A 17,358-nucleotide genomic window follows, 5' to 3' on the forward strand; every position below is an offset into this window, starting at 1 on the left:
TCTAAGAATGAGGCTACTTCTCATCTCTGTCTGCTTTCTAGGATTGTTATGGGAATATGATAAGATGTTTTTAAAATGCTCAATGAATAAAATACTGCACAGACTTCCCATGCCATTACCATGACATCAAGCCCTGTGAAGAAGTGGTGTTTTTATAAAGGACTACTATTTTTATTTGTTTATTTTTTAAAGATTTTATTTATTCATTCATGAGGGACAGAGAGAGGCAGAGACTTAGGCAGAGGGAGAAGCAGGCTTCTTGCAGGAAGCCTGATGCCAAACTCGATCCCAGGACCTCTACACCTCCTATGGGGCTTGAACTCACAATCCCAAGATCAAGAGTTGTATGCTCCACGGACAGAGCCAGACAGGTGACCTTGATTCTTGGGTTTTAAATGGAAGAAGCAGGGGTGCCTGGGGGCTCAGTGGTTGAACATCTGCCTTTGGCTCAGGTCATGATCCCAGAGTCCTGGATTGAGCCCCACGTTGGGCTCCCTGCTCATGGGAAGCCTGCTTCTCTCTCTCTTCCCTGCTCATCCTCTCTCTACCTCTCTCTCTCTCTCTCTCTCAAATAAATAGGTAGACTTTTTAAAAAAGATTTTATTTACTTATTCATGAGAGACACAGAGAGAGGCAGAGACATAGGCAGAGGGGGAAGCAGGCCTCCTGCGGGGAGCCTGATGCAGACTCAATCCCAGGACCCTGGGATCAGCCCTGAGCCAAAGGTAGACACTCCACCGCGGAGCCACCCAGGCATCCCAAGGACTACTATTTTTAATTGCTATTATTGTTGTTTCATTTGCTAACATTGGTTCTGCTTTGATCACACTTGAGTTTGTGTGTTGAGCTCATCGCACAGTCTGCCCTGCCCTGGTACACAGCTGTTTGTTGTATGCTGGGAGGAAGCTAGATTCTGCTTTTTTATCCCACGTGAAACCTTGATGTCTCCCTGGGTCTAAAAAAAAAAAAGAAAGAAAGAAAGGGGAGAGAGAATTAGACGCCAGAGAGACACTATATATAGTTTTTCTTTGACTGCTGGAAAAGATAAGTGGCTGAAAAGAGACTGGAATTGTTTGCCTATAAATTGAGTGCCAGCAGCTTTATCGCTGAATGCTGCAGATTATGTTGAGTGGAGTAATCAGGAGGAAGAAGGGGAGGCTACAATAACACTGCGATAGGGACTATTTGGAGTCCACAATCAGACCCTCCTTGACTTCTGCACCCTGCGTGGAAAGTGCTTATGTTACAAAACAGCGTGAGGTCCTGGCCCCGAGATACTTATGTGTCTCGTGGGTAGTGAGGCGGCCGTTGCCAGTTAGAATGGTATGCTCCTTGGCTGGGTCCGATGTCACCTGAGAGGGCTGGGTGGGGTGGCGGGGATGGCAGGGGCTTCCTCCCACGGGGCATGGCAACACCCCAGAGCCAGAATCCAGAGCACCGCTGAGAAGGGCAGTAAACGCCTGGCGCAGAATAATATTTGGGCAGGGTGTTCCTTGAACCATGGGACCCTTGGAGTTTTCTAGGTTTTCCTCCTCCTGCAACCCTATAAGCTACAGGTGATAAATAATTTCTTCAGTCCTAGTGGCGCCTGGTGTCTCCGTGGAGCACCCTGGTTGGCCCCCAGACGAGGCCACCGTGAGGGCTGCAGTTGCATCATTGGAGCCCAGGATGGAGGGGAGACTTGCGACAACTTTGGGGGACCCCAAAGCCTTTCTGCTTAGTTGGTGTTGCTTGTGTGGTGCCATGGTCTGAAAGGTGCTGTTTGCTTCCAAGTAGTCCTGCGTAGGGGTTGGGGGGCATTCAAGTGGCCAGGGAGCAGTGAAACGCGGTGACATTCATGTTCTGCTGGCAAGCATAAATCAACTCTGGAGGCTTCTCCTCCTTTATCTTGGCAATGGGTTTGCTTTCTTGATAAATCACCCTCATGACCAAATGGATTTGGCCCAGATTAAATGTCTTTTGATGTAATTTACTCACATTATTTCTCATTTGTGACTCCAGTGGGCTCACAGGAAGGACAGACTCAGTCTCCTATAAAATGGATACTCGCATTCTCCCCGGGATCCTGCTGTGTGAAGAGCCCCACTACTGTAGGACCAGGTGAGTGGTCAAAGAGGAGCCCGTAGTGGGTGCCTCTTCCAAAGTCCAATAGCTGAGCATGTTTGCAGACATTCCAGGTGCTCCCTGTTGCCTTCAAAACTAAGCCTCACCTCCCTAGTGAGGGCCTTTGTTCCCAGCTTCATCGCATGCTACTCTCTGCTTATACACCCTTTCCTCTGGCAGCACCAAAATACTTGATGTTTCCCAAACCATTTTCATATCTAACCCCCTGAACATTACTCTTGCTAACTCCCTTTGGCCCAAATGCCTATCTTTCTGGTGAGTTTCCACTCATTCTTCAAAAACCTAACTCAGGTGTGCCCTCATTATGACTTTGGGGGCCATCTATCCTCCTTACCACTACTCTGAATGGCCTGAAGTGTTCCCTTGTCCATGCTCCTCAGGGCAGGGTGTTTATCCCTCTAGGGTAGGGCTTATCATCTGGCATGATAGGTATTTGCTCAAGGTCTGACTTTCCCACTAATACTAGACTCCTTCAGGCTGAGATTTGGCTTAGGTACCTTTTTAAGTACCCAATAACCAGCACACGCTCTGTCCTTGATTTCTTCTAAATTAAAATGATGTACCTGTAACATATGTGACAAAACCAAGTGCTGATTTCTTCTTGTCCCTCAACAGTTATGGGAGTAAAAGGACATAATTCTCTGAAAATTATGTCATTTTCTATCTGCTACCTTATGGCACATTATGAATAAAAGCAAAGAATAATGTAAATTGGATTGGAGATTTGTAAGTTGGAAGCAGGAGAGAGAAGACTGAAGATCATTATTTGTGGGAATAATCCTTTGCTCTTATTTTGGCTATTCATTTCATCTTTCATTAATATTTCTCGACTCTTATTCTTACCACCCAAAAAGAAGTGACAGTGTGATTACTTGGCTGTGTGTCATGCTGAGTAGAGTAGCATTGGATTGACAACCCAGGCATCCAGATTCAAGTCCTAAATCTTCTGTACACCATAAATCATCTTTGTTTCAGTTTCCCCATCTGGAAAATGGATCACTCTGCCCAATCCATCTCACTCAAGAACCATTTTTGAAGGTAAAATCAACAGAAGAATAGTAAGTACACTCTTTCATGTGCCAGGCATTTTGCTGGGTCTTTACATAGCTCTGAGGCTCATTTTGGAGGCAAGGACTATGAGGCTTAGAGGGTCACCCATGGTGAGGTGCTGCCTAAGTCACGGGTATGATTCAGGCCTGAGTCTAAGTCCAGAACCCAGGCAGGTGTACTCTGCCCATTGTCCCCTGCTTGTATTTTGGATATAAAGATGCTAAATACTCTGTTATTTTTAGGCCCTGTGGAAATAGTGCATGATCTCTGCAAAACGGAAAGTACCTAAATGCCATATAGTTGCCAAATATTGAACATCTAACAGAATCTTCTTTTTAAGTGTTCCAGAATGTCTGTGTCTTGTTTGTGTTCCTCACTGCTGTTAGGGTGATCTTTTTAAAATATAATCTTACCATGACTCTCCCCTCCTAAAAACCTTCAATGGCTCTCACTTGACTGTTAAGATTCCTGAGAAGAATTTGGAGACCCTTATGATCCAGCCCTTGCATTTATTTCCTGCTTCTTCATGTTTATCTCCCCCAGCACCCCACCCTTATCATGCCAGCAATAGATGGAAGCAAGATAGAGGTGGTGGTGTTCCTTCCAACTCCCATGACCACACTGTGTTGGCTTGGTGAGCTCTACATGTATTCTCTCTACCTAAAAGAGGTCCCCCACTTGCATAGCTAGTTGCTCAATCCATCTTCCCTCGTCTCTTCTTTCTTATTTTCCATATTAGTTATCCATTGTTGCATAATGAATTGCCCCCAAACTCATTTAAAACAATAATCATCACTTAAGATGTCACACTGTTTCTGAGAGTTAGTGATTCAGGAGTGGTTGAGCTGGGTGGTTGTGGCTAAGGGTCTCTCAAGAGGCTGAAGTCAGGTTACAGTTGGGCTGCACTTATCTGAAGGCTTGGCTGGTGCTGGTGCACTAGCACTAAAACGACTCATTTGCATGGCTGGGATAATAATGCTAGTTGTTGGCATAATGCCCCAATTCCTCACCACGTAGACCTCTTCACAGAGCTGATGGAGTATCTGCACAATATGATGATTGGCTTGTCCCAGATCTTCATTTTTACTGACCTTACATTTTCTTCAGTGTAGCAATGCACCCACCTTACAATCTGGAATTCCCGGGCTCACTTTCACCTAAGGTAGCCCTGGGACACCATTCAAGCCAATGAAATATATGTGAAGCTTATGTTTTATTGGGTGGAGCTTCCAGGAAAGCTCTTATTTCTTGGTCAAAAGGGACAGTCTCACCTGGTGCATACCTTTTCACCTTTATCTGTTCTTCCTTTCCCAAACTCACATTTGATGTCTGGATACGCAAGCAGTCATTTTGCAAGCAAGCTGATGAAAGTGGCAAATGAGGAATGGCAGAGGCGAATGATAAAAAGAGTTTGGTCCCTGACGGCTTCAAGGAGCTTCTATACCTGCCCTAGACTACTTAACCTCTGCACTTGTTACTTGAGAAAAATGACCCTGATTTGCTTATGTCACTGTTGTCAGTTTCTTGTTACATGCACCTGGCCACAATTCTATCCAATATACCCCTTTGTCTTTTTCTAAACTTGTAAAATTTCTTTTTAAAAAAAACTTGCAAAATTTCTATTACTATTCACGTCACACTTAATTTTCATTACTTATTTGCCTAGGCTTCTCCTCAACTCTTCAATGAACTCCTTGAGGGCAAACATTGAGCTATAGTTAGCATTGTACAGTACATTTTTATTAAGCTGATGAATTTATATGTAGAAGAAACTTTAAATGGATTCTTTGAGCTTTGACCTCAGAGAATAAGCTCCACCACTCTATTGGTGATCAGTGAATCTGGTCTCACCCTGACTTTCTTTCCCACCAGCACCAAGACCTCGGTTAGAGAAGAAAGACATCAAAGGCAATGGCGGTGGGGGCTAGAGAGGGGAAGACCTGTTTGATGTGAAAAGAAAGGGAGAGGTCTTGGCTAGGTGACTACAAAGAAGCACTTCTGTGAAAATGGCTGCTAGCTCACCAGGTCATTATTTTTGCCATTCACCTTGCATGGGTCAGAGGACTTGAAGACAGATTCCTGCAGCCAGAGAGTCTAAGCTCATCACGAACATGACTCCAACCTGTCACAGGGTGCCCTCCCCCCTCTCCTTAAGGCCTCTGCCTCAAAGGATAAGGAAGGAAGAGTCAAAGTTGATTCCAGGGTGATGAGGTGACTAGGAGGGTGCCTTGTCATTAAGAGAAATAGGTGGTCAGGGGCTGGGGGCTGAGTACCCAGCTGGCTTGCTTCTGACATCCCAGTGGAGATGTGCAGCAAGCCAGCAGGAGTTTAACTTAGGGAGTTGTCAGGGTGGAAGTGGTCCCTGAAAATGTGGGGGTGAAAATGATCCCCCAAGGGAGAGAATAGCATACAAAGAGAAACCGGTCAGGATCATCGAAACTTTGGAGAATTGATTGACTTGGGTGAAAAAAGAGAAACAAACAGAGGGTTTTTAGGGTAGTAAAACTATTCAGTATGATTCTGTAATGGTCATCATACATTTTCCAAAACCAACAGAATGTATGAGACAGAGTAAACCCTAATGTAAACTAGGGACCTTAGTTAATAACATTGTATCAATATTAGCTTATCAATGATAACAAATGAACTACACTAATGCAAATGTTAATAATGAGGGAAGCTGGGCAGAGGGGGTGGCATCCAGGAATTCTCTGTACTTTCTGCTCATTTTTCTATAAACCTAAAACTGCTCTAAAATATAAAGTCTATTAATTGCTTTTAATCACAACATAGATAAAGAAAAAGGGGTAGGAGGAGAGCAGAAAGTATTCAGTGGAAAAGGGAGTGGGGTGGGAAGGAACGCTAGTAGTTAATGGGGCTGACACTAAATCAGGAATTAGAACAACCTAGATCAAGCCATTTACTCTGTGTGACCTTGGGGGAACTCACTATATCTATTGTGTCTGGGATTCAGTGTCCTTATCTGTGTATCGAGTATCTAAGATATTATTAGAGTGTTTTCTCAAAACTTGGTAAACATTTTACTGGTGGTTTTGGAGATGCTGGAATGTGACCTTCGATAATATTGAATCACATGGTGGGAAAGTTATCTGCTCTCCAGTTCAATTTCAGTTTTGATTTGGTCAAGTAGAAAGTCTTGATTCAGCGCTAATCTTACTTTAACACCTTTTTAACATGTAACCACTGATTTCATTTTTTAAAAAATCATGGTAAAATATGTATAACAGAAAACCTACCATTTTAACCATTTTTAAGTGTAAAGTTCAGTGGCATTAAATACATTCACATTGCTGTGCAAACGCCATTACTATCCATCTCTGGGACTTTGCATCATCCTATACTGAAACTCTATACCTGAAAAATAACTTCTCGTTTCTCCCTCCCTGAAGCCCCTGGTGACCATCCTTCTACGTTCTGTCTTTATGAGTGTGACTACTCTAGGTATCTCATGTAAGTGGAACCATACAGTATCTGTTCTTTTGTGACTAGCTTATTTCAGTACACATAATATCTTTAAGGTTCAACTATGTTGTTGCATGTGTCTGCATTTCATTCTTTATTAAGGCCAAATAATATTCCATCTGTTGATGGACATTGGATTGTTACCACCTTTTGACTTGTGAATAATGTTGCCATTCTTTGTGTAGAGGAATTGCTGGATCACATGGCAATTCTATGCTTAATTTTTTGGGGGAACCACCATATTGCTTTCCACAGTGGCGACACCACTTTATATTCCCAATAATGATGCACAAGAGTTTTGATTTTTCCACATCCACACCAGTGCTTGTTATCTATTTGTTTTCATAATGGTCATTGTAATATATGTAATGACCTCGTTTTTAAAGACTTATTTATTTCAGTGAGTGAGAAAGTGCAGTAGGGAGGGGTAGAGGGAGAAAGAGAGAGGGAATCTCAAGCAGACTTCTCACTGAACTTGGAGCCCGACCTGGGGGCCTTGATCTCAAGACCCCGAGATCAGACCTGAGCAAAAACCAAGAGTTGGATGCTCAACCAACTGTGCCACCCAAGTGCCCTGTGATGATCTCATTTTAAAACAAGGTGTGAATGGTTTTTGGGCTCAAAGCCTTAGCAAGTGATGGTTTCCAGATAGAATTATAGAAGGAATGCTAAAAACATGGCCACCTGAAGGGGACCTTTGACCCCTATTGTTTGCCTCTCCTGGGGCTATGACAGAAACCTGTGGGCAACTGGATGTGAGGCCCTGGGATCTGCTGAGATCCTTATGAGAGAACAGGTGTGGTGCTTCTTCCTCATGGGCTTCACAGTGGTTGGGAAGCAGTGTCTGGGTCTAGGTTCTGGAAAAGATCTGATATTTGGGGGGCAGAAAGGGTTGATATTGACCATTTGCAAGTGAGCCAGGCCTCTGTGAACCCAGATAAGCCATGAGGAAGTTCAGTCGGGCTGAAGCTTCCTACTCCCTGGGTGAGTGGTGGGGAAGCCAGAGAGCTGACTTTTCCCAGGAACTCAGAAATCTACCTTTGATTATTGTCCCACAGGTCAGAGTCACTTTAACTTTAAAATTTAATCGCACTATTTGTTTTCACAGAATTTCTTTATACTGATTCCTCTTATTTATGACAAATGATATTGATTCTTCACTTACATACATTATTCTTTCAAAATAAGTTAAAATATGTGAGTTATTTTAAGAAAAACACTAAGTAGATAGTAATCTAGGGTAAGTAGATATGGCAAAAATTGGGAAAAATTGGGAAGGTGGAATCTCTGAGATATGACATACTTTTTTTCATGGGTCATGAAGTTCAAATAGCAAAATGTGTGTGAAAGTATTTTATTAGCTGTAAAGTACCCTTTGGGTGTAATATATCATTATTTTCATGACAAGTGCTGCAGATTTGATTCAGTTAAGTGGTGTGGGGAGAAGTCTGATGGTGGAAGATTAAAGAGTAGGAGGTAGAGAATGAGAGAACAGGTGCAGGCAGTAGGCTTAGCAAATTTGGTTTTGAAGAGGAAAAAAATCCCAAAGAATGGGGATGCTCTGAGGGTTCTCATGGATGCAAGAGCAGGACAGGAAGCTCATTTGGCAATATTTGTGGGTTGAAGTACATGTGATGGAGCAATCCTCTGGATGAGGCAGGAGAGGTGGGATTTGGGGCAAGAGTGGGAGGTATACAATTCAGCATCAGAGTCAAGGGCCCACTGGCTTGGTGGAAGTGGTGGGGAGAGTACCAGTGAGCAGCTCTGGTGTTCTCAGGGAAGCAGGTGAGCACGTGGGGTACATCTGCAGTTCATTCTCGGTGAGAGGGGTGACTGGTAGGAGTGCAAGCCCCAGAGCAGCATTCTTCAGACTATGTGTGCAGAAACATCTCTTGGGCAGAGTTTTCATAATGCAGATTCCCAGGCTCTTTTCTCTGACTCTATTTTGAAACGTCTAATGAAGGGCCTGGGCATTGAACTTTAGAAAGTCCCCGGTGAGGGGGGCGGGGCACCAGGGTGGCTCAGTCGGTTGGGCATCCATCCAACTCTTGATTTTGGCTTGGGTCGTGATCTCAGGGTCATGGGTTTGGGCCCGGAGTTGGGCTCAATGCTGAATGTGGAACCTGCTTGGGATTCTCTCTCTTTCTCCCCTTCTCCCCCAACTCCTCACACACAATCGCTCTCTCTGTCTCACTCTCTCTAAAAAAAGGAAAGTATCCAAATGACCATGATGCTGGCAAATAATTAAACACACTTAGGAGATACAGGGAAGAAAGCAAAGGTGAACAAAAGAGACTGTTGGCTCTCCAGTTAGAGTTGGAGATCATAAAAGGATTATTTCATGTATTGCATCCTACTTCACCTTTTTGAATTATTGACTATTGAATCTATTGAGCTCCAGTATGGCTGGTACTGTTGGGAATGTAGAGGAAGGAGCAGTCCAGGATCCTGGGTGCTAGATGACTTCTATGACGTCAGGTGGCATCTGTCACTCCATTAGTGCATAGTTGTAAGGGTCATTAGTGAGCACCGCTGGCTTGCAGTCCTGTGGCAGGCCTTATTCTGCTTCGTTTCTGGGGATGGCATTGATTCCTTCTAGTTTGGAGCTGATAGAGACCTCTCCTGACATGGGTGCTAGCGATCTTCCAAATGAGACTTAAAACCCTAAAATGCATTTGTCGTGTGTCTTAAAAGTATCTCGCAAGCAGTCTTGTCTGCTGAGATCTGCGCTCTGTGATCCCCCTTGGGGATGGAGTCTAGGGATTTTAGGCAGAGGCAGGTGTTACACTTGGAGGTGATGTTGAGGCTTGAAGACTACATACAGTATTACGACATTCAGTTGGATGTGATTCAGGGCAAGTTCACACAGCCTCCCCTTCAGAAACCTATGCAAATCTCAACTCTATTTGCCAGGACGCTTGTAGGCAGTTGGCTGCTAATGCACTTATATGGAATTTGGACAAAAATGCATCTTGCCCCTCTGGACTATCATTAAGCACATGCTCCAATAGTTTGCTTTCCTCATTTGGTTTCTTCCATTCTATTGTCTTTCCTCACTCTTTCCCTTCATGGTGTGCCCCTTACCATCCTTCCCTTTAGTTGTACCAGATAGTGTAGCAGGAGCTCAGAAGAGGGAAGGGCCTGTTGCTTAAGCTGGGGAAGTGGCACTGCCCAAACTGATGGGTTTGGTGCGTGATGACGAGGCAGATGATGGAACAGTCAACCCTGGATTGGCTCCTCTTCTAGGGAGTTAGGAGTCATTAAAAGGTCAGTTTTAGAAGGAACTTGACACTATAGCAGAATTCCAGTGGGATAGAATTTCTGCATCTAAAGGGACTCAGAGATACAAATCTCACATCTGAAAGGAGCCAGTTCTTGTTCTGTTCTCAGATTTGATCTTCAGTCTTTCTGGCTGAGACAAATTTGTTCCACAGAGCCCCCTTGTGGAGTGTTACAGTGTACAGCTTTATATTAAAGGCTCTGAGAAGTCCTGCAGCAAGGAAACCTGTTTATTCTCATTCTGCATTCCCTTATCTTATGAAGCCAAAAAGCCCTCTTTTCCACTTCTTTACCATATACCTCCTGGATCACTAAAAATTACCCTTTGGGAAACATTGTTCTAAGAATTTGATAATTCTAAAACCTCTCCTGCATTATAAAAAAAAATCTTGTTCCTCTGTAAATATTAATAAGCTATAAAAAGGTAGAAAGGCCTATTTTTTCTTTCTCTAGAAACAACAAGAAAAATGGATATACTCATTATAGCATATGCTATATAGTTATGCATATGCTAACTGCTATAGCAAACAATTCCCTAAATCTCAGTGTTTTTTTTTTTTTAAGATTTTATTTATTTATTCATGAGAGACACACAGAGAGAGGAAGAGACACAGGCGGAGGGAAAAGTAGGCTCTGTCCAGGGAGCCCAACGTGGCAGTTGATCCCTGGACCTGGGATCATGCTCTGAGCCAAAGGCAGACACTCAACTGCTGAGCCACCCAGGCGTCCCAATCTCAGGGGTTTTAAACTATAAAAGTTGATTTCCCCACCATGCCACCATCTAACGCAGCTAATAGGGAACTCTGCTCCATACAGGCATTTAGGGAATCCATACTCCTCCCACTCTGTGGCTTTGCCATTTTCAGAATGGGACTTTGATGTCCCCTGGTGTGATCTGGCTGCAGATGAGGGAAGAGAGAAAGAGAAGAGAAAACACACCCTTTTAGCCTCCTGGGCCTGGAAGTGACCCAGCCAATTCTCTCACATTCCGTGGGTGAAACAGAGTCCTGCACCCCACCCAGGTCATGTGGGCTAGGAAAGGTGGCTTAGCTGTGTGCCTAAACAGGTGAAATGTGCGTGCTGCACATGTAATTCACCTCCACCACTGTGAGAGAGCAAAGATACTGAATTTAGCTGTTTGAATTTTACTCTGGTGCCAATCTTGGTGGGAGAGTAGAGAGACCCAAGAAATGGAGAAGGTGGATGTTACTGAGAAAAAATTGAAAGACAGTGGCAGAGTTTGTGAAGTCTGCAGCAAAGAGTAAGAGATAGCCAGGAGCTGGCCTACAAGGTGAAGAGCCAAAGAATCCATAATCTCCATGAATAGAAAATGTCAGCTTTAGGCTCTGAGAAGAGATTGCATACTATTTTTTTTAAGATTCTATTTATTTGAGAGAGAGAAGGAGGGAGGGAGAGAAAGAGAGCACAAGTGGAGGGGAGGGGAGAAGAGGGAGAAGGAGAAGCAGGCTCCCCGCTGAGCAGGGAGCCAGATGCTGGGCTCCAACCCAGGGTCCTGGGATCATGACCTGAGCCAAAGGCAGATGCCTGACTGAACCACCCAGGTGCCCCAGATTGATTCCTATTAAAGGAACATAGGGAAAAAAGACGGAAGTAGGCATAGGCAGGCACAGATTCCAGGAAGGATGGAAGGGTAGCAGCTATCCATATGTTATTTCCATATGGGTAATTGTTCCTATTTTATCTATAGTTTATCTACAGAATAAACATTTCTTTAAGGGGGGAAAACAGCATTTCTCTTGAGGTAGGCACAAAAGTGGAATGATCTTTATTTTACTTTTATTAGTTTTACTTTTCTGAATATTTTTTTCCCACGAGCCCAGTGGCCCAGCCCTCTGCGGCTGACTATGCCACCAGTGGGCTACAGGTGTTCTGATATCATGGTCTTCTTCACCTTGGAGAATGGGACAGGATGGGGTTAAGACCCTTTAGTAATCTCCTCTGCCTCTGAGGATCTCCTCCATTTACTTCGCTCATCATACCAACATCATCATTTTCGACGTTCACTGATGTGAACAATCCTGGGAAGTACCACACCAGCTGGGTATCGGTGACTGCGAAGGCACTGGGTGACACCAACCATAATGAGCCACAGTCAACTCACAGAATACCATATTTTATTTATTTATACCCAGCATTGCATACATGCCTGCCAAACAAGATGCAATCCAATTTGAAATATGAAGAAAATATGACAAAGGGGAAATAAGGGTTGGAAAGATAAGAAGGAGCCAAGAGTGAGGTCGGTTCACAAACAGGCATGTAGAATAAACTTGCTGGAGGTTGGAAGGAAACTGGCTCTGAGCTTTCTAGCTGCTGATGAAAAAAAAGGACAACACAGTCAATTCCACATTCCATGGTATCAATAATATAAAAATAAATAGGATATTCAGAAGAAGCACAGCTATTCCTAGTACAAAAGTGGGTCCTAAGAAAAGACATTACTTTTCGTAATGACCCAAACCCTTCACAACATTCTTGCAGTGAATACAAACACATGTGTTGTGGGACTCTTCTTCATGGTGTCGGCCAATGTATGTTCAGGGCAATACTCCAAAGTTCAGGCTGGGGAAAGCAGTTTGGGAAGGGATGACGGTGGAGCCAGGAATGTGTCTGTACGAGATGTTCAACATCATGGGGAATCTGCAAATGCAGTGCCACTTTCCGGCTATCACATTGGCGAGGGTCAGGAAGAAAAATTCAAAAGAATAACAATGACTTACACCTGTGAGGGTGTGTAGAAACCGGCACTTTTTATATTACGAAATTGATACAACCTTCTTGCATGGCAGTTAGGCAATATAAAAACACATGAAGACATGTACAGTCTTGAGGAAGACTCTTTCTAGGAAATTCACTGAAGGAAATAACCACGGGTGTGCCCAAAGCTGTAGCTACAAAGATGTTGCTTGCTGTAGTGTTTCTAATATCTAAAAATGACAGGATAGAAACTATACAAATTGTAGTTCACCCATAAAATGGGATAGGCATTTAAAATCATTTCGAAGTAAAAAAAAAATTGAGAAATAAATCATGTTGGATGAGTTTTCCTGATGTGGGAATGTATTTGTAATTAAGTAAATGAGATAAGCATATTACCTTATAGTATGTACAGTATAATCTTATCTTCTTAAAAGAAAAGCACATACATGTGTGTACACACACACACACACACACACACACACACACACACTGCTTCTACACATGTAAGAATTCCCATAAGGTCTGATGGCTACAATGTCAGAAAGAACTATTGCAATAACTTGTGTGTATATACTCTGTCACAGAACCATAACCCTGGCTAGTACATTATTCTTGTAGTCAAGTTTCCTTTCTTTCTCTCTTAATCTACTCTTTAAAGGGCCAAATAAGCCATTGGTGGAGCTGGGTTGGGGGGTGTGGGTTGCAGGTAGTGGGGAGTTCAGGTTACGTTTCAGGGGTGGCCGAGCAGGCCAGGGAGGAGGCACTGCAGTTACCTGAGGAGGACATTAGCCTCCTCTGTCCACAGGGCAGCCTCTTGCCGTGCTTCCTTCCCTACCAGTATTTGTCTTCTCCGACATTAAAAAAACAAATGCAAATGGGGTCAAATAGAAGCAAAGAGGGGGAGGAAGAGGAAAATGAGAAAAGAGAGGAAGAAATTCTTTTAAAATAAAAGGAAGTTAGGAAGTTACCAGGAGAGTATAACATTGGCACCAAGGCGAGAAAAGAAATATGTAAAGGAAAAAGAACGCGGTATTAGTTAAAAATCCATTTAAAATCTTTATAAGATACAGTACATGAGATAAAATGGGTAACATTTAAAATAAAAGATAAAAGACTAGAAGCTAATAAGGTAAAAGGATAAAAACATAAAAGCAGAAGAGGTAAAATGTTAAGATAAAAGGCTCGTGGATAAAAAACTGAAAATGCAAAAGCAGATGGGATTAGCAATTACATTCAGGAATTCAGGACTGAAGAGCCTAGGTTGCGAATATGAAAACTAAGATTTCACAAGGTGAGTACTTTAGGGGAATGGTAGGTTTCTGGGTGGCTCCCACATATTTTCTGGTGGTTTCTATAAGATCTGACTACTGGAACTTCACACTGCCCAGCAGCAGTGGTGCCAGGGGGTGATTTCCTGCTGGCAAGTGTCTTTCTTGCCTATACTCCTAAAAATTCTACACCCAATTCCAACCTATGTATGTGTGTGTGGGTCCCCCACACATGCAAGCAAATAGCTCCCTGACACTAGCTGGGTGTCCTACAATTCAACTCAATTCCTGACCCTATCTACCTGGAGACAGCATCAGATCCCACAGGATGGGGCTCAGTCCTACATGACCACACTCCACGCATCCTCAACACTTCAGATGCCAATCTCAAGTCCAAGTGGTCACCTGTGCTTCAGACCAGCTGGCTGTAGATATTGGAGGTCCTAATAGTCCCCTTCCTGGATTCGATTAATTTGCTAGAGTAGTTCACAGAACTCAGAGAAACATCTTACTCATTAGGTTACTGGTTTATTATAAAAGGATGTGACTCAGGAAGAGCTAGATGGAAGAGTTGCCTTGGGCAAAGTGTGGGGAAAGGGCATGGAGCTTCCATGTCTCCTCCTGATGCGCCACTATCTTGGCATCTCCATGTGTTCACCAAGCCAGAGCCCCTCTGCACCCTGTCCTTTGGGGCTTGTATGAGGGCTTTGTTACATATGTGTGATTGATGAAATCATTGGCCGCTGGCTATGGATTCAACCTGCAGCCCCTCTTCTCTACCTGGAGGTAAAGGGGGTGGGATTGAAAGTTCTAACCTTCTAATCTCATGGTTAGTTCTCCAGCCAACCAGCTGCATCCTTAGCTGAGGCCCCTAGATCACCTCATTTCATAACAAAGGATGCCTTTGCTGCTCTGGTCACTTGGGAAATTCCGATAGTTGTAGGAGCTCTGAGTCAGAAATGGGGATGAATATCAGATCGCTATGTCTTCTTATAAGTCACAGTTTTACAACCATCGGCATTGTCATTTGGTTTGAATTGAAGAGCCAGAGGTGTTCTTGTGTTCTCTTCATTGCTCTCAGCTTTCAGGGCACGTTTCGGGTTCCTCTCACTAGGCTACGAGACCCAGCAGATGTGCACATGGCCTGCTTCTTCAGGTCCCAACATTGAACCACACAGAACCACCTGACTGGGGTGCCCACAGGCCTCTGCCTCTATACATTTCAGTCCCTTTGCCTGGAATGCCCTTCCTCCCTTCTGTTGCCTGGCTAGGCTAGAGCCTGTGTTCTGAGGCAGCTCAGGAGTAGTTTCCCTGAGAAATCTTTTCTGAATCTCATCACTGTGTGCCTCCCCCCACCTCCCCCCTCCCCCCCGCCATCTGGTATCTGGTTCAGTTTTCAATCACACTGCGGAATAATAATTGTTGATCTCCTGTCTGCCTTCCCCATGAGCTCAAGGGTCGGAGACTACTGACTACTAATGAAAGAACCGCTACTAGTAAAGCACTAGCCATCCATTTTCTCATCAGACCCTCTACACCCCTACAAGGCAGGCCCTGATAGCCATTGGTACAGATTAAGAGACAAAAACGTATTTATTTCTTTGACATACCTTCATTGACCTCATACTATGTTTCAGGCTTAAAGTGGTTAAACAACTTATTCAAGGAGGAGGATGGGGCACCTGGGTGGCTCAGTCGGTTAAGCGTCTGCCTTTGGCTCATGTCATGATCCCAGTTCCAGTGGTTGGGATCGTGCCCCACATCGGGCTCCCTACTCAGCGAGGAGCCTTCTTTTCCCTGTCCCTCTGCAGCTCCCTCCCCCTCATTGCTCTGTCTCTCTCTCTCTTTCTCTCTCTAATAAATAAATAAAAATCTTAAAAAAATAATAACTTACTTAACATCACTCATTTAGAAAGTTGCAAAGCCATTGACTGAACTCATGCCCACCAACTTCCGAGCCTGTGCTCTCCCTAACTGTATTTTTCTCTCGTCAGCATATATTAAGTGCTCAGCAAATGTCAGTTGCAAAAACAAATGAAGGAATGATTGTAAGCTCCTCAGGTAACATGCAAATGAGGAAAAAGACTTTGGGGAACCCCTCTTGCTTTCTCTGATTCACATTCTCTAACAATTGGCTATGATGTCACTACCTGGAGACACTTTGTCTGCATCTTTTGCTCTTCTGTATGCTTTAAAATGAGGTGCTGTGGAGCATGTGGAGTGTGTTAGAAAGATGTCAAAGGTTAACACACAGGTTGCCATGAAGCTTTCCTGGGAATCTTCCTTGGAGGAGGGAAACAGGGCACAGACTTCAGACGTTTCAAGTCTTTGAGATTTCTAGGATTCATTTTTATGGTTTGAGAGTGGAATGTATGGTTTAAGCAAACACAATTAAATCCAAATTATCCGTGGCCAAGCAGCTACTTGCTGTCTTTCTGTGTGGGGAAAGGTAGGGCTTTTTAGGGCTAGAACATAGCTGGAAAAAAAAAAAGCTATGAAATGGTTTTACCCTTTTCTCTTTGTGTAAATGTTCATTTGAAGCACACCACATTCCTGAGGAGGCTGCCGTTTTGTTTGTTTATTTTTTGATTTGTTAGTGTCTTAGAGCATGAAATCTTATTTAAAAGGCACTTCTCTTTCTTGAGAAAGATGCCCAGGATCTTGCATTCTCAGAGTCCAAATCCAGAAACCAAATACAGCTTTTGCCTCTTTGGGGCATCTCTGTGTTCCTTAAAATATACTAGTGTTTTCTTTTCTGCTAAAGATTCTTCAGAGACGGAGTGCAGGCAATTTGTTGTGACTCATAGCAAGTTGATTTATTCGGAGATTGTTTTAAACATCATGTATCCCTTGGTACGTAGTGTATGTGCTAGAGTGTCGTCTCCATATGGTTAGTGTGAACCATTTGAATAAAGTACCAGATGGAAATCATCGTCCAAATTATTCCTTTCCCATCACCTAAATGCAAACGGTAAGATGGGAAGTCATTTCCCATAGCCTCCAAAAATAATAATAACAATAATAATAATAATAATAATAATAGTATTAAAAATCCTGACAGATATCTTCAGATGGTATGGTATTATAATGACCGTAACTGCTATAATGGGACCCTTTTACAGATGGCAGCCGAGCCAGAGCAAACTCTTCATTAGGCTTTCTAAAAACTGTCATATACTTTCTCTTCTTTATGGTTCAAAACAACAAAAGGCCCTTTGTGCCTTTAGAAACTTAGCTGCAATTTCAACTAAAAAGAGAAGCACATTAGCTGCTAGTATGCATGAGCCATATCATCAGCATAAAAATGAATTTGTAATATTTTGCCACATGTGATGTATTATTGCTGGGCTATGTAAACAATACTGGGTCTGAAATCGAGCCTTGGGGACTCCCTTTACAACTGACAAATTGAGAAACAAGGCCATCAACTCTC

The 17,358-nt window shown here is 43.4% G+C and overlaps 1 long non-coding RNA gene across 3 annotated transcripts in view; it reads left to right on the plus strand.

The window, feature by feature from the left end:
• Positions 1-1,398: 1,398 nt before the first annotated feature.
• LOC106559680 overlaps positions 1,399-17,358 on the plus strand; it is a 57,466-nt gene continuing 41,506 nt past the window's right edge. For 2 of the 3 annotated variants that reach the window (XR_005369690.1, XR_005369692.1), the window contains exons 1-3: positions 1,399-1,755; positions 2,002-2,100; positions 3,100-3,182. This is a non-coding gene — a long non-coding RNA (uncharacterized LOC106559680). The remainder of the gene's footprint in view (positions 1,756-2,001; positions 2,101-3,099; positions 3,183-17,358) is intronic. The other variant, XR_005369691.1, reaches the window with a different exon arrangement.

Source organism: Canis lupus, chromosome 14 (assembly GCF_011100685.1).
Source record: "Canis lupus familiaris isolate Mischka breed German Shepherd chromosome 14, alternate assembly UU_Cfam_GSD_1.0, whole genome shotgun sequence".
Taxonomy (NCBI): Eukaryota; Metazoa; Chordata; class Mammalia; order Carnivora; family Canidae; genus Canis; species Canis lupus.